Below are 17,424 nucleotides of genomic sequence, written 5' to 3'. Positions count from 1 at the left end.
AATGAAGACTTTAAAAGTATCAACAAAAAGGTTAATTAGAATTATTTATCATGAGAGAGGAGACTGATTTTTGATACATGGAAACTAACAATTATCAAGAGTTTTTTGTTTTGTTTTTTTTTCTTTAAACAGAATATAGTAGCCAACTTCTCTCCATTTAAGACAGGAAAATCAAACTTTTCCAAATTACCAAGGTAAGTAAATTTATTTTTTATTTTATTTATTTTTGGGGGTGTATGGGGAAGGAGAAAAGGGAGGAAGAGGGAGAGGGAGAGAGAGAGAGAGGGAGAATCCCAAGCAGGCCCCATGCTCAGCACAGAGACCAACATGGGGCTCAACCCCACAACCATGAGATAATGACCTGAGCTAAAGTAAAGAGTCAGATGCTCAACTGACTGACCCACCCCAGGTGCCCCGCACCGTAAGTAAATTTAAACAAGTCTAAAGAGACACCTGATAAATTGCTAATACATATACAAAACCAAATTATCCAGAATTCAACAGGGTCTAACAGAGTGAAAGCATTCACATATTTTTTATATATGAAAACAATTAACTTTGTATTTTTATAACTATGTTAAACTCTCTCGTGATCCATAAGTCCTATTAATGTGACAAAAAATTTAAAAAAAAAAGCAATATAAAGCACAATGCAAAACTCTCTGAATGCCCAATTAGTGGAAATTAAATTTCTTTAACATTCTCTCTCAGATAAACTCAACATTGTTGCAGAACTTGCTAAGTGACTTTCTCTCATTTTTATCCATCCCAATATAAATTCTGAATACAAAATAAAGCTTCTCCTTGATACTCCTATTCCACATACTTTCAAGAGCTAGCTTTCTGTGAACAGAAGTATAATTATGTTGCCTGGTCTTTAAACATTGGTCCCTGTTCCCCTACATCAACTACTCAAGGATTCATGGCTATTGGAATTTATGGTCTTCCAGGCTGCCCTACTTTGCAGATCTGACTCAGCTGTAATGCCATAGAGTCAAATCCTGTCCCACTATTCTCTCCCTCTTCGAGGAAAATCATTCTTTTTTTCCCTTTGTTTTATAGTAAAATACTATATTCAGATTTTCAAAATTTTCTGAAAATGTTAGCATCTCTCCGAGGATTTAGGGAATCATTTAAAATCCCCTCGGGGAGCCTGGGTAGCTCAGTTAAGTTTCCAGCTTTGGCTCAGGTCATGATCTCATGGTTCACAAGTTAGAGCCCCACATCGGGCTCTGTGCTGACAGCTCAGAGCCTAGAGCCTGGAGCCTGCTTCAGATTCTGTGTCTCCCTCTCTGTCTGCCAACTCTCCCCCACTCATGCTTGTCTCTCTTCCTTTCTCTCTCTCTCTCTCTCTCTCTCTCTCTCTCTCTCAAAAATAAACACTAAAACATTTTAAAAATCCCCTATTCCTTTAAAACAAAAGCCCTTAGATTATTGTCTAACATAGTATTCAGAAGTCAACTTTTAGGTTAAAATTTAATGTATAGTACAATAATAACTGAGCTCCTGTCTTTACCATTCTACTGAAATGCATGAAGGTCCCCCGAGAACCTCTTGGAGTTCCAGTTGCAATGTCTTTTTATCCTAGCCCCTCTTTTCTATGTATTTCTCTATATTTATTCCATCTACTCCCATGGCTTTATACATCATTCTTATTCTGCTGAAGCCTTCGTTTTATTTATTTATTTATTTATTTATTTTTTAGTTTATTTTTGAGAGAGAGAGAGAGAGACAGAGACAGTGAATGGAGGAGGGGCAGAGAGACAGGGAGAAAGAGAATCCCAAGCATGCTCTGCACTGTCAGCACAGAACCTGATGCAGGGCTTGAATGCATGAACTGTGAGATCATGACCTGAGACGAAACTAAGAGTCAGATGCTTAAACCCACTGAACCACCCAGGTGCCCTGAATCCTGTATTTTAAATCTAGTACTGACCTTTCCATTTAGATCCAAAATCATGTGTCTAAATATTAAGTTAAAGCATATACTTGACTGTCTTCTAGACATGTCAAAATTAACAAGTCCCAAAGAGAACTCAATACCTCTCCACCCAAACCTGTTTTCCCCAGGTATTCACCAACTCAGTAAATGATGCCTGCTGACTCAATCAAAAATTGGTGGGTCATTCACAATTATTTTGTTTCTCCATGCGTATCTATTATTAAGTCCTGCCTGGCTACCACCAATATTTAAATTGTTCTGCTTCACTCCATTTAGACCACTTTTACATTAGAAGTCCAATCAGCCATTATATTTCACTTGGAAATTCCAAAGCCCCCTAAATGCAGGTAAAACCGCCTACTTCAACTCTCGTAACCACCCAACACCCCTTCTCAACCCAGAAATCATGTTCCTCCATTACTCTAAGTCTTCTAGTGTATTGATGTCACATTTAGCATAAGCTTTCTTTCTTTCTTTCTTTTCTTTCTTTCTTTCTTTCTTTCTTTCTTTTTTGCTCTAGCTTATATAGCCTTTAATTATCTGGTTTCTGACTACTTATCTGCCTTCATGTGGTAGCAAAATTGTCTACCATGCTCTTGTCACACTGGATTTCTTTCTGTATTTAACCATATAGATCATTACACTTTCAAGGCTTCACACTGTTTCCTCTGCCTATAACACAATTCTTCTAGAACTTTACATTGCTGACTCCTAATTATTTATACTTAGCTTAAATTTTACCTTTCCAAACATTTAAAATATATTTTATTTTTAGAGTATTTTTAGGTTCACAGAAATATTGATGATAAGGGGAAGATTTTTCCCATGTATCCACCTATACATGCATAGCTTCCTCCATTTATCAACATCCACCACCCGGGTAGTATATTTATTACAACTGATAAGCCTACATTGACATATCATTATCACTCAAAACACATAATTTCCATTAGGGTTCACTCTAGGTGGTGTACATTCTATGGATTTTTAATGCATGATGACATATATCAACCAACAGTATCATAAAGAGTAATTTCACTGCCCCTAAAAATCTACGTGCTCTACTGCTTCATCTCATCTTTCCCTCTTACATCTGGCAACTGCCGATCTTTTTACCGTCTCCATAGTCATATAGCTGAAATTATAGAATAGGTAACTTTTTCAGGCTGGCTTCTCTTATTTATCTACATGCATTTAATATTCTCCCATGTCTTTTCATGGCTTGAAAGCTCATTTCTTTTTAGCATTGAGTAATATTACATTGTCTAGGTGTACCACAGATTATTTATCTATTCACCTACCAAAAGACATCTTGTTTGACTCTAAATTTTAGCAATACTGAATAAAGATGCTATAAACATTCATGTGCATTTTTGCATGTACATATCTTTTCATCCTATTTGAGAAAATACTATGGAGTGCAATTGCTGGATTGTATGATAAGGCTATGTTTAGTTTTTTCAGAAGTAATGTATGCTTAAAAAATTGCTAAGAGGGGATCTTATGTTACGTTTTCTTATATAGATGACGATAATAGTATATAAAAAAGGTAGGAGGAAACTTTTGGAGGTTATGGATAATGCTTATGATACAGATTGTGGTGATGGTTTCATAGGTGTATACGTACCTCCAAAATCATCAAGTCATCAAGTTGTACACATTAAACTTGCACAGCTTTTTGGGTGTCTCATATATATATATATATGTATATATACATATATATATACATATATATATATATATATATAAAATTCTAATTCTGTTATTTATTTAGCTCAAAAGGATATGGATATGGCCCAATCTCATTTGACAAGGCTCCTATAATGTAACTTTACTCCATTTCAAAAGGCATTGTTTTTTTTAAGTTTATTTATTATTATTTTGAGAGAGAGAGAGGCAGAGAGCACACAAGTTGGAGAGGGGCAGAGAGAGACAGAAAGAGACAGAATCCCAAGCAGGCTCTGCACTGTCAGTGTGGAGCCTGATGTGGGGCTCTAACTCACCAACTGTGAGATTATGATCTGAATGGAAGTCAGACACTTAACTGACTGAGCCACACAGGTGCCCCACTTTACTCCATTTCTAATGGTTAGCTCAACTTGGAAGTTGTGTTACCTAGCTTAGTACCCTCCTTCCTATTTATAGACTGGTATTAGTAGACTTTTATTTTAATTTCCTATTCCCACTCCATAAGAGAAATTAAGATTTTATCCCCTCTAAAATCCAGGGGGAAAGTACACATAGTTTTTTGGTTTTCTTTTTCTTTTTCTTTTTTTTTTTTTTGAGTCTTTATATGTAGCTCTGATTTCTGAACTAAGTTACTTAATTCTTCCATAAGGACTACTAGGATAACCTCTAAATGACTTTATTCATCAGCTTATACCTTGACCTATGGCAGAGGATATTAGCTTTTCTCCAAAGCTGTGTTCTATTTCCCAAATGTAGGTTATGAGTTGTTAGAAATATATGGAAATGATTAAAGAAAAAATTATATTGCCACTCATATGAAATATAGGGTTTTTGCCATTAAAATAAAAATATAATACAGCAATATAAATATCCTCCTATCGATGACAATTATACATGTCTCTAAGAAGTATCCAGTTTTCTAACTTTTAGTTATTTGCTAACTTTTCTTCACACATAACAACGAGCAGCAGAGACAATTAGTTGTCAATTACAGGGTGTTTTTCTAACCCTCTTTACCTTGTCTCCTTAGTACCAAAGCCAAAAGTGGAGGTGAAACAAGTTAGCAGATCAATTCAAAGGCAAAAATCCACATAAAGGACAAACTCCTACTCAATAATCCTGCCATATCTTTCACTTCTCAATTTAGCCTTTTAATCACACAGTTTGAATGTATAAGATATTTTTCCTCTTTTACTGATTCATTTTCCCTCGAGTAAAATGGAGAGCTGTAAAAGTGAAATACAGATGTGAAAGAATTGCTAGTTTTGTATGCTTGTTAATATATGATTAATTCACTGCAAAGGCTTGGAGTGGTGGCTAAAGAATTTCAAATGTGACTAAAACCACAGAATATCATTAAAAAAAGAAATATCATAAAACAAAAACAAATCTTTAGAAACGTGTATGTCCTGAAAGAAATATGTCAATCTTCTGGCCTCCTTATGTGAAAAAATAAAGTAGTATAATAGATCATTAATTAGTCATGTCTGATTTTATAGAATTCTATAAATATTCCACATCTTGACTTATCAACTGCAGTGGTATGGTTATTTGCAAGGTGCTTTCGAATTATTTTTCTCCTCTGTATGTGTATGTCTCTGGGTGTCTATGTAATATTGTCAATAACACAGAACAAGTAAGAAAATCTGTTAAAAGTGAATGTCATGAAAGATGAAATGACTGATGGATTTGAGAACTCTGTTTTATGTAGGGGGAACAAATATCACACTATGTCCAATTTTCTAAAACTGCAGGAAAATTTAGATATTATCAATTTTCTTTAATTCTAATAAAACTATCAACAATAATTTTATTTTTTAAATTTTTTTTTTAATTTTTTTTTCAACGTTTTTTATTTATTTTTGGGACAGAGAGAGACAGAGCATGAACGGGGGAGGGGTAGAGAGAGAGGGAGACACAGAATCAGAAACAGGCTCCAGGCTCCGAGCCATCAGCCCAGAGCCTGACGCGGGGCTCGAACTCACGGACCGCGAGATCGTGACCTGGCTGAAGTCAGACGCTTAACCGACTGCGCCACCCAGGCGCCCCTCAACAATAATTTTAAACATATAAATAGGAAATAAGTACTAACATCAATAACAATTGATTTTGCACTCAAAACAGTATTTTCTGCCTGTGTTTCACATAACTCAAAGCACCACTTCTCTGTTTTATAGATGGAAATAGTTCAAGCCTTGTCCTAGACTTCTAAGATGCTACTCCAATTGAAAAAAAACCTAGTTATACCTGTATTACAATCCACACTCCAGCATGAAGTAGACATCTGGAGATTAACATGACTTCTCCATGCCATTCATTATCTCCTTTCAGTTGCTAGTATTCATGAGCTTCTTTCAAAGGGTCACACTTTATCCTTCCATGTCCTCAGTGATATCTGCACTGCAGTATATAGATTACCTCCTTAAGAAATGTTGCTGTAAAACTAATTGAATTAAAAACATTTTCTCCCATTCCACAAATTGCCTTTCACTCTGTTGATTATTTTCCTTGCTGTGAAGATATCCTTTGAAGTAGTGCCACTTGTCTATTTTTTGCTTTTATTGCCTGTGCCTTTGTTGTCATACAATCATTGTCTACACCAAAGCCATAAAGATTTTCCCCTGGATTTTCTTCTAGGTTTAAGTTTTACATTTTGCATTTTTTAGATTTTAATTCACTTTAAGTTGATATTTCCATACAGTGTAAGATAAGGTAATTGCCCACTTTCATTCTTTTGCATGTAAATGTTGTTTTCCTAACACCCTTTGTTGAAGGGACCATCTTTCCCCATTGTACTCTTGGCACCCTTGTCAAAGTTCAGTTGACCATTATGTGTGGATTTATTTCTGGGCTCTCTATTCTGTTCCACTCGTCTATATGTCTGTTTTTATGTAAGTACCATACTATTTTAATTAATGTAGCTTTGTAATAAATTTTGACATCAGAATGTTGATTCCTTCAGCTTTTTCTTTATCAAAATGGTTTTGGCTATTTGGGGTATTTTATGGTTGCATATATATAATTGTTTTTTCTGTTATAGTAAACAATGCTATTGAGATTTTGATAGGGATTGCACTGAATCTAGAAAATGCACCGTGCAGTATAGACATTTTAACAATATTAAGTCTTCCAATCCATAAACATAGAATGATTTCTATTTGTTTCTAATTTCTTTCATCAATGTTTTATAGTTTCAGTACGCACAATCTTTTACCTCCTTGGTTAAGTTTATTTTTAAGTATTTTATTTTTTTATTTTTTTTTTAATTAATTTATTTATTTATTTTTTAATATATGAAATTTGCTGTCAAATTGGTTTCCATACAACACCCAGTGCTCATCCCAAAAGGTGCCCTCCTCAATACCCATCACCCACCCTGCCCTCCCTCCCACCCCCCATCAACCCTCAGTTTGTTCTCAGTTTTTAACAGTCTTTTATGCTTTGGCTCTCTCCCACTCTAACCTCTTTTTTTTTTTTTTCCCTTCCCCTCCCCCATGGGTTTCTGTTACGTTTCTCAGGATCCACATAAGAGTGAAACCATATGGTATCTGTCTTTCTCTGTATGGCTTATTTCACTTAGCATCACACTCTCCAGTTCCATCCACGTTGCTACAAAAGGCCATATTTCATTCTTTCTCATTGCCACGTAGTATTCCATTGTGTATATAAACCACAATTTCTTTATCCATTCATCAGTTGATGGACATTTAGGCTCTTTCCATAATTTGGCGATTGTTGAGAGTGCTGCTATAAACATTGGGGTACAAGTGCCCCTATGCATCAGTACTCCTGTATCCCTTGGATAAATTCCTAGCAGTGCTATTGCTGGGTCATAGGGTAGGTCTATTTTTAATTTTCTGAGGAACCTCCACACTGCTTTCCAGAGCGGCTGCACCAATGTGCATTCCCACCAACAGTGCAAGAGGGTTCCCGTCTCTCCACATCCTCTCCAGCATCTATAGTCTCCTGATTTCTTCATTTTGGCCACTCTGACTGGCGTGAGGTGGTATCTGAGTGTGGTTTTGATTTGTATTTCCCTGATGAGGAGCGACGTTGAACATCTTTTCATGTGCCTGTTGGCCATCCGGATGTCTTCTTTAGAGAAGTGTCTATTCATGTTTTCTGCCCATTTCTTCACTGGGTTATTTGTTTTTCGGGTGTGGAGTTTGATGAGCTCTTTATAGATTTTGGATACTAGCCCTTTGTCCGATGTGTCATTTGCAAATATCTTTTCCCATTCCGTTGGTTGCCTTTTAGTTTTGTTGGTTGTTTCCTTTGCTGCGCAGAAGCTTTTTATCTTCATAAGGTCCCAGTAATTCACTTTTGCTTTTAATTCCCTTGCCTTTGGGGATGTGTCGAGTAAGAGATTGCTACGGCTGAGGTCAGAGAGGTCTTTTCCTGCTTTCTCCTCTAAGGTTTTGATGGTTTCCTGTCTCACATTCAGGTCCTTTATCCATTTTGAGTTTATTTTTGTGAATGGTGTGAGAAAGTGGTCTAGTTTCAACCTTCTGCATGTTGCTGTCCAGTTCTCCCAGCACCATTTGTTAAAGAGACTGTCTTTTTTCCATTGGATGTTCTTTCCTGCTTTGTCAAAAATGAGTTGGCCATACGTTTGTGGGTCTAGTTCTGGGGTTTCTATTCGATTCCATTGGTCTATGTGTCTGTTTTTATGCCAATACCATGCTGTCTTGATGATGACAGCTTTGTAGTAGAGGCTAAAGTCTGGGATTGTGATGCCTCCTGCTTTGGTCTTCTTCTTCAAAATTACTTTGGCTATTCGGGGCCTTTTGTGGTTCCATATGAATTTTAGGATTGCTTGTTCTAGTTTCAAGAAGAATGCTGGTGCAATTTTGATTGGGATTGCATTGAATGTGTAGATAGCTTTGGGTAGTATTGACATTTTGACAATATTTATTCTTCCAATCCATGAGCAGGGAATGTCTTTCCATTTCTTTATATCTTCTTCAATTACCTGCATAAGCTTTCTATAGTTTTCAGCATACAGATCTTTTACATCTTTGGTTAGATTTATTCCTAGGTATTTTATGCTTCTTGGTGCAATTGTGAATGGGATCAGTTTCTTTATTTGTCTTTCTGTTGCTTCATTGTTAGTGTATAAGAATGCAACTGATTTCCGTACATTGATTTTGTATCCTGCAACTTTGCTGAATTCATGTATCAGTTCTAGCAGACTTTTGGTGGAGTCTATCGGATTTTCCATGTATAATATCATGGCATCTGCAAAAAGCGAAAGCTTGACTTCATCTTTGCCAATTTGGATGCCTTTGATTTCCTTTTGTTGTCTGATTGCTGATGCAAGAACTTCCAGCACTATATTAAACAGCAGCGGTGAGAGTGGGCATCCCTGTCGTGTTCCTGATCTCAGGGAAAAAGCTCTCAGTTTTTCCCCATTGAGGATGATGTTAGCTGTGGGCTTTTCATAAATGGCTTTTATGATCTTTAAGTATGTTCCTTCTATCCCGACTTTCTCAAGGGTTTTTATTAAGAAAGGGTGCTGGATTTTGTCAAAGGCCTTTTCTGCATCGATTGACAGGATCATATGGTTCTTCTCTTTTTTTTTGTTAATGTGATGTATCACGTTGATCGATTTGCGAATGTTGAACCAGCCCTGCATCCCAGGAATGAATCCCACTTGATCATGGTGAATAATTCTTTTTATATGCTGTTGAATTCGATTTGCTAGTATCTTATTGAGAATTTTTGCATCCATATTCATCAGGGATATTGGCCTGTAGTTCTCTTTTTTTACTGGGTCTCTGTCTGGTTTAGGAATCAAAGTAATACTGGCTTCATAGAATGAGTCTGGAAGTTTTCCTTCCCTTTCTATTTCTTGGAATAGCTTGAGAAGGATAGGTATTATCTCTGCTTTAAACGTCTGGTAGAACTCCCCTGGGAAGCCATCTGGTCCTGGACTCTTATTTGTTGGGAGATTTTTGATAACCGATTCAATTTCTTCGCTGGTTATGGGTCTGTTCAAGCTTTCTATTTCCTCCTGATTGAGTTTTGGAAGAGTGTGGGTGTTTAGGAATTTGTCCATTTCTTCCAGGTTGTCCAATTTGTTGGCATATAATTTTTCATAGTATTCCCTGATAATTGTTTGTATCTCTGAGGGATTGGTTGTAATAATTCCATTTTCATTCATGATTTTATCTATTTGGATCATCTCCCTTTTCTTTTTGAGAAGCCTGGCTAGAGGTTTGTCAATTTTGTTTATTTTTTCAAAAAACCAACTCTTGGTTTCGTTGATCTGCTCTACAGTTTTTTTAGATTCTATATTGTTTATTTCTGCTCTGATCTTTATGATTTCTCTTCTTCTGCTGGGTTTAGGCTGCCTTTGCTGTTCTGCTTCTATTTCCTTTAGGTGTGCTGTTAGATTTTGTATTTGGGATTTTTCTTGTTTCTTGAGATAGGCCTGGATTGCAATGTATTTCCCTCTCAGGACTGCCTTCGCTGCGTCCCAAAGCGTTTGGATTGTTGTATTTTCATTTTCGTTTGTTTCCATATATTTTTTAATTTCTTCTCTAATTGCCTGGTTGACCCACTCATTCGTTAGTAGGGTGTTCTTTAACCTCCATGCTTTTGGAGGTTTTCCAGACTTTTTCCTGTGGTTGATTTCAAGCTTCATAGCATTGTGGTCTGAAAGTATGCATGGTATAATTTCAATTCTTGTAAACTTATGAAGGGCTGTTTTGTGACCCAGTATATGATCTATCTTGGAGAATGTTCCATGTGCACTCGAGAAGAAAGTATATTCTGTTGCTTTGGGATGCAGAGTTCTAAATATATCTGTCAAGTCCATCTGATCCAATGTATCATTCAGGGCCCTTGTTTCTTTATTGACTGTGTGTCTAGATGATCTATCCATTTCTGTAAGTGGTGTGTTAAAGTCCCCTGCAATGACCACATTCTTATCAATAAGGTTGCTTATGTTTATGAGTAACTGTTTTATATATCTGGGGGCTCCGGTATTTGGCGCATAGACATTTATAATTGTTAGCTCTTCCTGATGGATAGACCCTGTAATTATTATATAATGCCCTTCTTCATCTCTTGTTACAGCCTTTAATTTAAAGTCTAGTTTGTCTGATATAAGTATGGCTACTCCAGCTTTCTTTTGGCTTCCAGTAGCATGATAAATAGTTCTCCATCCCCTCACTCTCAATCTAAAGGTGTCCTCAGATCTAAAATGAGTCTCTTGTAGACAGCAAATAGATGGGTCTTGTTTTTTTATCCATTCCGATACCCTATGTCTTTTGGTTGGCGCATTTAATCCATTTACATTCAGTGTTATTATAGAAAGATACGGGTTTAGAGTCATTGTGATGTCTGTATGTTTTATGCTTGTAGTGATGTCTCTGGTACTTTGTCTCACAGGATCCCACTTAGGATCTCTTGTAGGGCTGGTTTCGTGGTGACAAATTCCTTCAGTTTTTGTTTGTTTGGGAAGACCTTTATCTCTCCTTCTATTCTAAATGACAGACTTGCTGGATAAAGGATTCTCGGCTGCATATTTTTTCTGTTTAGCACACTGAAGATATCGTGCCAAGCCTTTCTGGCCTGCCAAGTTTCAAAGGAGAGATCAGTCACGAGTCTTATAGGTCTCCCTTTATATGTGAGGGCACGTTTATCCCTTGCTGCTTTCAGAATTTTCTCTTTATCCTTGTATTTTGCCAGTTTCACTATGATATGTCGTGCAGAAGATCGATTCAAGTTACGTCTGAAGGGAGTTCTCTGTGCCTCTTGGATTTCAATGCCTTTTTCCTTCCCCAGTTCAGGGAAGTTCTCAGCTATAATTTCTTCAAGTACCCCTTCAGCACCTTTCCCTCTCTCTTCCTCCTCTGGGATACCAATTATGCGTATATTATTTCTTTTTAGTGTATCACTTAGTTCTCTAATTTTCCCCTCATACTCCTGGATTTTTTTATCTCTCTTTCTTTCAGCTTCCTCTTTCTCCATAACTTTATCTTCTAGTTCACCTATTCTCTCCTCTGCCTCTTCAATCCGAGCCGTCGTGGTTTCCATTTTGTTTTGCATTTCGTTTAAAGCGTTTTTCAGCTCCTCGTGACTGTTCCTTAGTCCCTTGATCTCTGTAGCAAGAGATTCTCTGCTGTCCTGTATACTGTTTTCAAGCCCAGCGATTAATTTTATGACTATTATTCTAAATTCACTTTCTGTTATATTATTTAAATCCTTTTTGATCAGTTCATTAGCTGTTGTTATTTCCTGGAGATTCTTCTGAGGGGAATTCTTCCGTTTGGTCATTTTGGACAGTCCCTGGAGTGGTGAGGACCCGCAGGGCACTTCCCCCGTGCTGTGGTGTATAACTGGAGTTGGTGGGCGGGGCCGCAGTCCGACCTGATGTCTGCCCCCAGCCCACCGCTGGGGCCACAGTCAGACTGGTGTGTGCCTTCTCTTCCCCTCTCCTAGGGGCGGGATTCACTGTGGGGTGGTGTGGCCCGTCTGGTCTACTTGCACACTGCCAGGCTTGTGGTGCTGGGGAGCTGGCGTATTAGCTGGGGTGGGTAGGCAAGGTGCACGGGGGCGGGAGGGGCAGGCTTAGCTCGCTTCTCCTTAGGTGATCCACTTCAGGAGGGGCCCTGTGGCAGCGGGAGGGAGTCAGATCTGCTGCCGGAGGTTTGGCTCCGCAGAAGCACAGAGTTGGGTGTTTGCGCGGAGCGAGCAAGTTCCCTGGCAGGAACTGGTTCTCTTTGGGATTTTGGCTGGGGGATGGGCGGGGGAGATGGCGCTGGCGAGCGCCTTTGTTCCCCGCCAAGCTGAGCTCTGCCGTCCGTCCGGGGGCTCAGCAGCTCTCCCTCCCTTTGTCCTCCAGCCTTCCCGCTTTCTGAGCAGAGCTGTTAACTTCTGACCTCCCAGACGCTAAGTCGCGCTTGCTGTCGGAACACAGTCCGTCCGGCCCCTCCGCTTTTGCCAGCCAGACTCGGGGGCTCAGCTTGGCCGGCGAGCCGCCCCTCCGCCCCCGCTCCCTCCCGCCAGTCCGTGGAGAGCGCACCGCCTCGCCGCCCTTCCTACCCTCTTCCGTGGGCCTCTCGTCTGCGCTTGGCTCCAGAGACTCCGTTCTGCTAATCCTCTGGCGGTTTTCTGGGTTCTTTAGGCAGGTGTAGGTGGAATCTAAGTGATCAGCAGGACGCAAGGTGAGCCCAGCGTCCTCCTACGCCGCCATCTTCCGGAACTCCCCCCCTTAAGTATTTTATTTTTGATGCTACTGTAAATAGAATCATTTTCTTAATTTCCTTTTTCAGATAGTTTATTACAGAAACACAACTAATTTTTTTAATTAAAGTGTAATGGACATGCAATGTTATATAAGTTTCAGTTGTACAACATATTGATTCAATAATTCTATACACTACTCAGTGCTCACCATAAGTGTAGTTACTATCTGTCACCAAACATTATAATATTATAGACCAAACCCTCTATCCTATACTTTTCATCTTCATAACCACTTATTTTATAACTGCAAGTTGTATCATTCTCTTTATGTATTTTACTCATCCTCCTACCAACCTTCTCTTGGGCAACCATAGTTTGTTCTCTGTATCCAACAATGTCTATGTGATACAACTATTTCATATAAATTTCACCTACATCGGAATCTAAAAAACAAATGACCTAAGAAGCAAAGAAACAAAGTAACACAACTGATTTTTGTATGTTGATTTCACATCTCAGGAATTATTGAATGTGTCCACTAGTTTTATTTATTTATTTTTTGAGTTTACAATAAGGGTATAGTGTATTTATTATTATTTGTAAATTGTGTGGTATATACCTTATATATAAAGTGTATAATAACCTTATGTATAAAACACGTACATTTTTTCTGAGAGAGACAGTTGTTAAACATTTATCAACAAACCACCACCTGTGCCTCACTCTCATATAGGGAAGGGGGGATTTGTTTTGTTTTCACTCTTAGGACAATTATCTCTTTTTATTGAGAAATATCCAATTTCAGATTTCTGCCTATTGGCCCTTTGTTGTTTTCTACAGTGTCAAAAGAGCTTGGCTTAAGGGCTACTACAAGGAAAAGAAGGCAGCAATTACCTATTTTCTTTATAATTAAAAGTGGCTTTTAAGGATGAATGTAGTTGACCCTTGAAACACAGTTTGAACTGTGTGGTCCACTTACACGCAAATTTTTTACAGCACAGTTCAGTAAATATACTTTCTCTTCCTTATGTTTTTCATAATACTTTTTTCTCTAGCTTACTTTATTATAACAATACAGTATGTAACACAAATAACATACAAAAATATATGATAATTGACTCCTTATGTTATGGGCAAGGTTTCCAGTCAACAGTAGCTTACTACTAGTTAAATTTTGTGGGGTCGGGGGTGTCAAAAGTTATATGCAGATTTTTGACTATGCAGGGGATGGGTCAGCACCCCAAATTCCTGCATTGTTCAAGGGTCAACTATATGTACACACTGCATTATCTTTGCTAATAATCAAGCTGACCCAAAAAGTATTAGTTGTGTCTCTGAAATTATTTTATGAGTTTGAAAAAGATTTATGTTTGTGATATTAGAAAAACGTAAAAAAATTTTTTTTTTTTTTTACTTTTTAAGAAACCTGTATGCACTCTGAGAACCAGAGTACCTACATTTTAAACCTGCAAACTACCAACTCTGTTATCTGCTTAAATAACCTCTCTGTACTTAAGTTTCCTCATCTGTGAAATTAACATGATAATAGAATCTATGGCACAGGGTTGTTGTGATAGTCAATGTGTGCAAAACATAAACCGTGCCTGGCACACAACAGAAGGCTTGCCATTATCATTACCATTGCTATTACTACTACAACTGCTGCTGCCCCACAAAGAAGTCAACTCACTGACATCTTTTTTGGGTTCTAATACTACAGACTGTGTGATCTTTGGTAAGTCACTCTTTCTACACCAGCATGGATCTAAGGTTAGGACTCTTTTTACAGTTTACTTTTAATATCTGTAAGTCAGTGAGTTAACTACTTTGTTCATTAGTTCCACTAATTTTTTGTGGAGTCTTTTGAATTTCTACTTATATGTTCATGTCATCTACAAAGATAACTCTTTCTTTCTTTCTGTATTAAATGCCTTTTATTTATTTTTCATGCCTGACTTCTCTAAGACTTCTATTAAAATGTTGAATATAAGTTGCTGGAGTGGGCATCCTGGTCTTGTTATAGATCTTAGCGGAAAAGCTTTGGGTGGCAAGGTTGAGTAAGATGTTAGTCACTGGCTTTGCATATATGGCTTTTATTATGTTGAGGTAAATTCTATATTTCGTTTTTTTTTAAGATTTTTTACCATGAAAACATGTTGAATGTTGTGAGATGATTTTCCTGCAGCTATTGAGATGATCATGTGATTTTTGTCATTCATTGGTGTTGTGTATCATATTACTTGTGTATTTTAAACTATCCTTGCATTCCCAGGGATAAAACCACTTGATCATGGTGTATGAGCCTTCTAATGTGTTGTTGAATTCAGTTTACTAGCATTTTGCTGAGGAAGTTTTCATCTATATTAATCAGGGATATTGGCATGTAATTTTTTCTTATAATGTTTTTATCCAGTTTTAGTATCAGAGTAATGCTGGCCTCACAAAATGAGTTTGCAAGTATTCTCTGCTTTTCTATTTTTTCTGGAAGAGTTTGAGAATAATTGTTATTAATTCTTCTTTAAATGTTTGTTTTAATTCACCAGACAAGCCATGTGGTCCTGGACTTTTCTTTCCTGGGAGGTTTTTTTATTATTGAGTCAATCTCTTTACTCATTATTGATCTGTTCAGATTTTTTATTTCTTCATGATTCAATATTGGTAGGCTGTATGTTTCCAGGAATTTATCCATTCTTTGGGGTTATCTAATATGTTGGTGTATAACTGTTCACAGCAGTCCCTTATGATTCTTTTTATTTTTGAAGCATCCCTTGTAAATCTCTCTTCTATTGTTTTATTTGTGCTTTACCTTGCTTGCTTAGTGTAGTAAAAGGTTTTTCAAGTCTGTTTATCTCTTCAAAAGCCAAGTCAGTTTTAATTTTTTTCTATTGTATTTTTGTACTATATTTCATTTATTTCTGCCTTATTATTTCTTTCTTCCACTGGCTTTGGGCTTAGGTTGTTCTCTTCTTAGTTACTTGAGTTGTAAAGTCAGGTTAAAATCTCTCTTCTTTTTTAACGTATATGTTACTGTTACAAGCTTTCTTCTTCCTACTGATTTGGCTCCATCCCATGTGTTTTGGTATTTTGTATTTTTTTTAATATGTATTTAAAAAATTTTTTTAATGTTTATTTATTTTTGATAGAGACAGAGCATGAGTGGGGGAGGAGCAGAGAGAGAGGGAGACACAGAATCCGATGCAGGCTCCAGGCTCTGAGCTGTCAGCACAGAGCCCAATGTGGGGCTCAAACTCACGAACTGTGAGATCATGACCTGAGCCGAAGTTGGATGCTCAACCGACTGAGCCACCCAGGCACCCCATTTAATGTTTATTTATTTCTGAGACAGAGCACAAGTGGGGTAGGGGCAGAGAAAGAGGGGGACAGAGGATCCAAAGCAGGCTCTGCACTGACAGCAGCAAGCCTGATGTGGGGCTTGAACTCACAAACCATGAGATCATGACCTAAGCTGGAGTCAGACACTCAAATGACTAGGCCATCCAGGTGCTCTTGGTACCCTTTTTTTGTTTATCTTGAGTTATTTTCTTATTTCCCTTTTGATTTCTTCTTTGACCCACTCATTGTTCAAGAGTGTGTTGTTATATTTCCACACATTTGTGAATAAACCCATACATATACAGTTAATTGATCTTTAACAAAGGTACCAAGAGTACACATGGAGAAATGATAGATTCCCAAAAATGATGTTTAAGAAACTGAATATCCGCATTCAAAAGAATGTTATAGCTTATATCATATACAAAATATATGATACATATATCATATACAAAAATGAGCTCAAAATGGATATAGGATCTGAAAGTGTGAAACTCCTAAAAGAAAACATAGGAAAACTTCATGACATTGGTCTTGACAGTAATTTCTTAGATTTATCATCAACATGTAGTCAACAAAAGCGAAAAATAGACTACAAAAATCCTACAACTCAGCAACAAAAAATCAAATAATGAACTTAAGAAATGGTGCAAGGACTTGAAGAGGAATTTCTCCAAAGAGAACATAAAATCGCCAACAGACACAGGAAAATATGCTTGGCATCCCTAATTTCTCCCAGAAAAACAAAGATAACAAGTGTGGGTGAGGACATGGGGAAATTAGAACCCACGTACATTGTTGATACAAATATAAGATAATGCTGTCACTATGGAAATCAGTACAGAAGTTCCTCAAAAAATTAAAAATAAAACTACCAAATGATCCAGCAATCCCACTCCTGGGTATATATCCAAAATAATTGATAACTGGATCTCAAAGAGATAGCTGCACTCTCATCCTCACTATGGTATTCAAAAAGCCAAAATATGAAAACAACCTAAATGTCCATCAGTGAATGAATGAAGAAAATGTGACATATGCATACAATATTTGACTTTAAAACAGAAGGAAATCCTGTTATATGCAATTACATGAATGAATCTGGAGTACATCATGCTAAGTGAAATAAATATGTTACAGGACAAATACTGCATGATTCCACTTACATGAGACATCCAAAATAGTCAAACTCCTAGAAACAGAGTAGAATAGTAATTTCGAGGGGATGGAAGGAGGGAGATAAGGGGAGCTGTTCCTCAACAGGT

At 37.4% G+C, this 17,424-nt stretch overlaps 1 protein-coding gene across 13 annotated transcripts in view; it reads left to right on the top strand.

The window, feature by feature from the left end:
• Nucleotides 1-17,424, top strand: part of CYLC2 (cylicin 2) — a 49,592-nt gene that overhangs the window by 14,949 nt on the left and 17,219 nt on the right. For 8 of the 13 annotated variants that reach the window (XM_058694722.1, XM_058694721.1, XM_058694717.1 and 5 more), the window contains exon 5: nucleotides 133-194. The exons of 3 other annotated variants lie outside the window; for them this stretch is intronic. The gene's annotated coding sequence lies outside the window, so the exon portion shown is untranslated. Of the gene's footprint in view, nucleotides 1-132; nucleotides 195-2,070; nucleotides 2,119-17,424 lie in introns of all 13 variants that reach the window. 2 more of the 13 variants (XM_058694719.1, XM_058694715.1) reach the window with 1 other exon arrangement.

Source organism: Neofelis nebulosa, chromosome 12, assembly GCF_028018385.1.
Source record: "Neofelis nebulosa isolate mNeoNeb1 chromosome 12, mNeoNeb1.pri, whole genome shotgun sequence".
In the NCBI taxonomy this organism is placed as follows: Eukaryota; Metazoa; Chordata; class Mammalia; order Carnivora; family Felidae; genus Neofelis; species Neofelis nebulosa.
The sequence above is the reverse complement of the archived record's forward strand: the minus strand, read 5'-3'. Positions and strand labels throughout refer to the sequence as shown.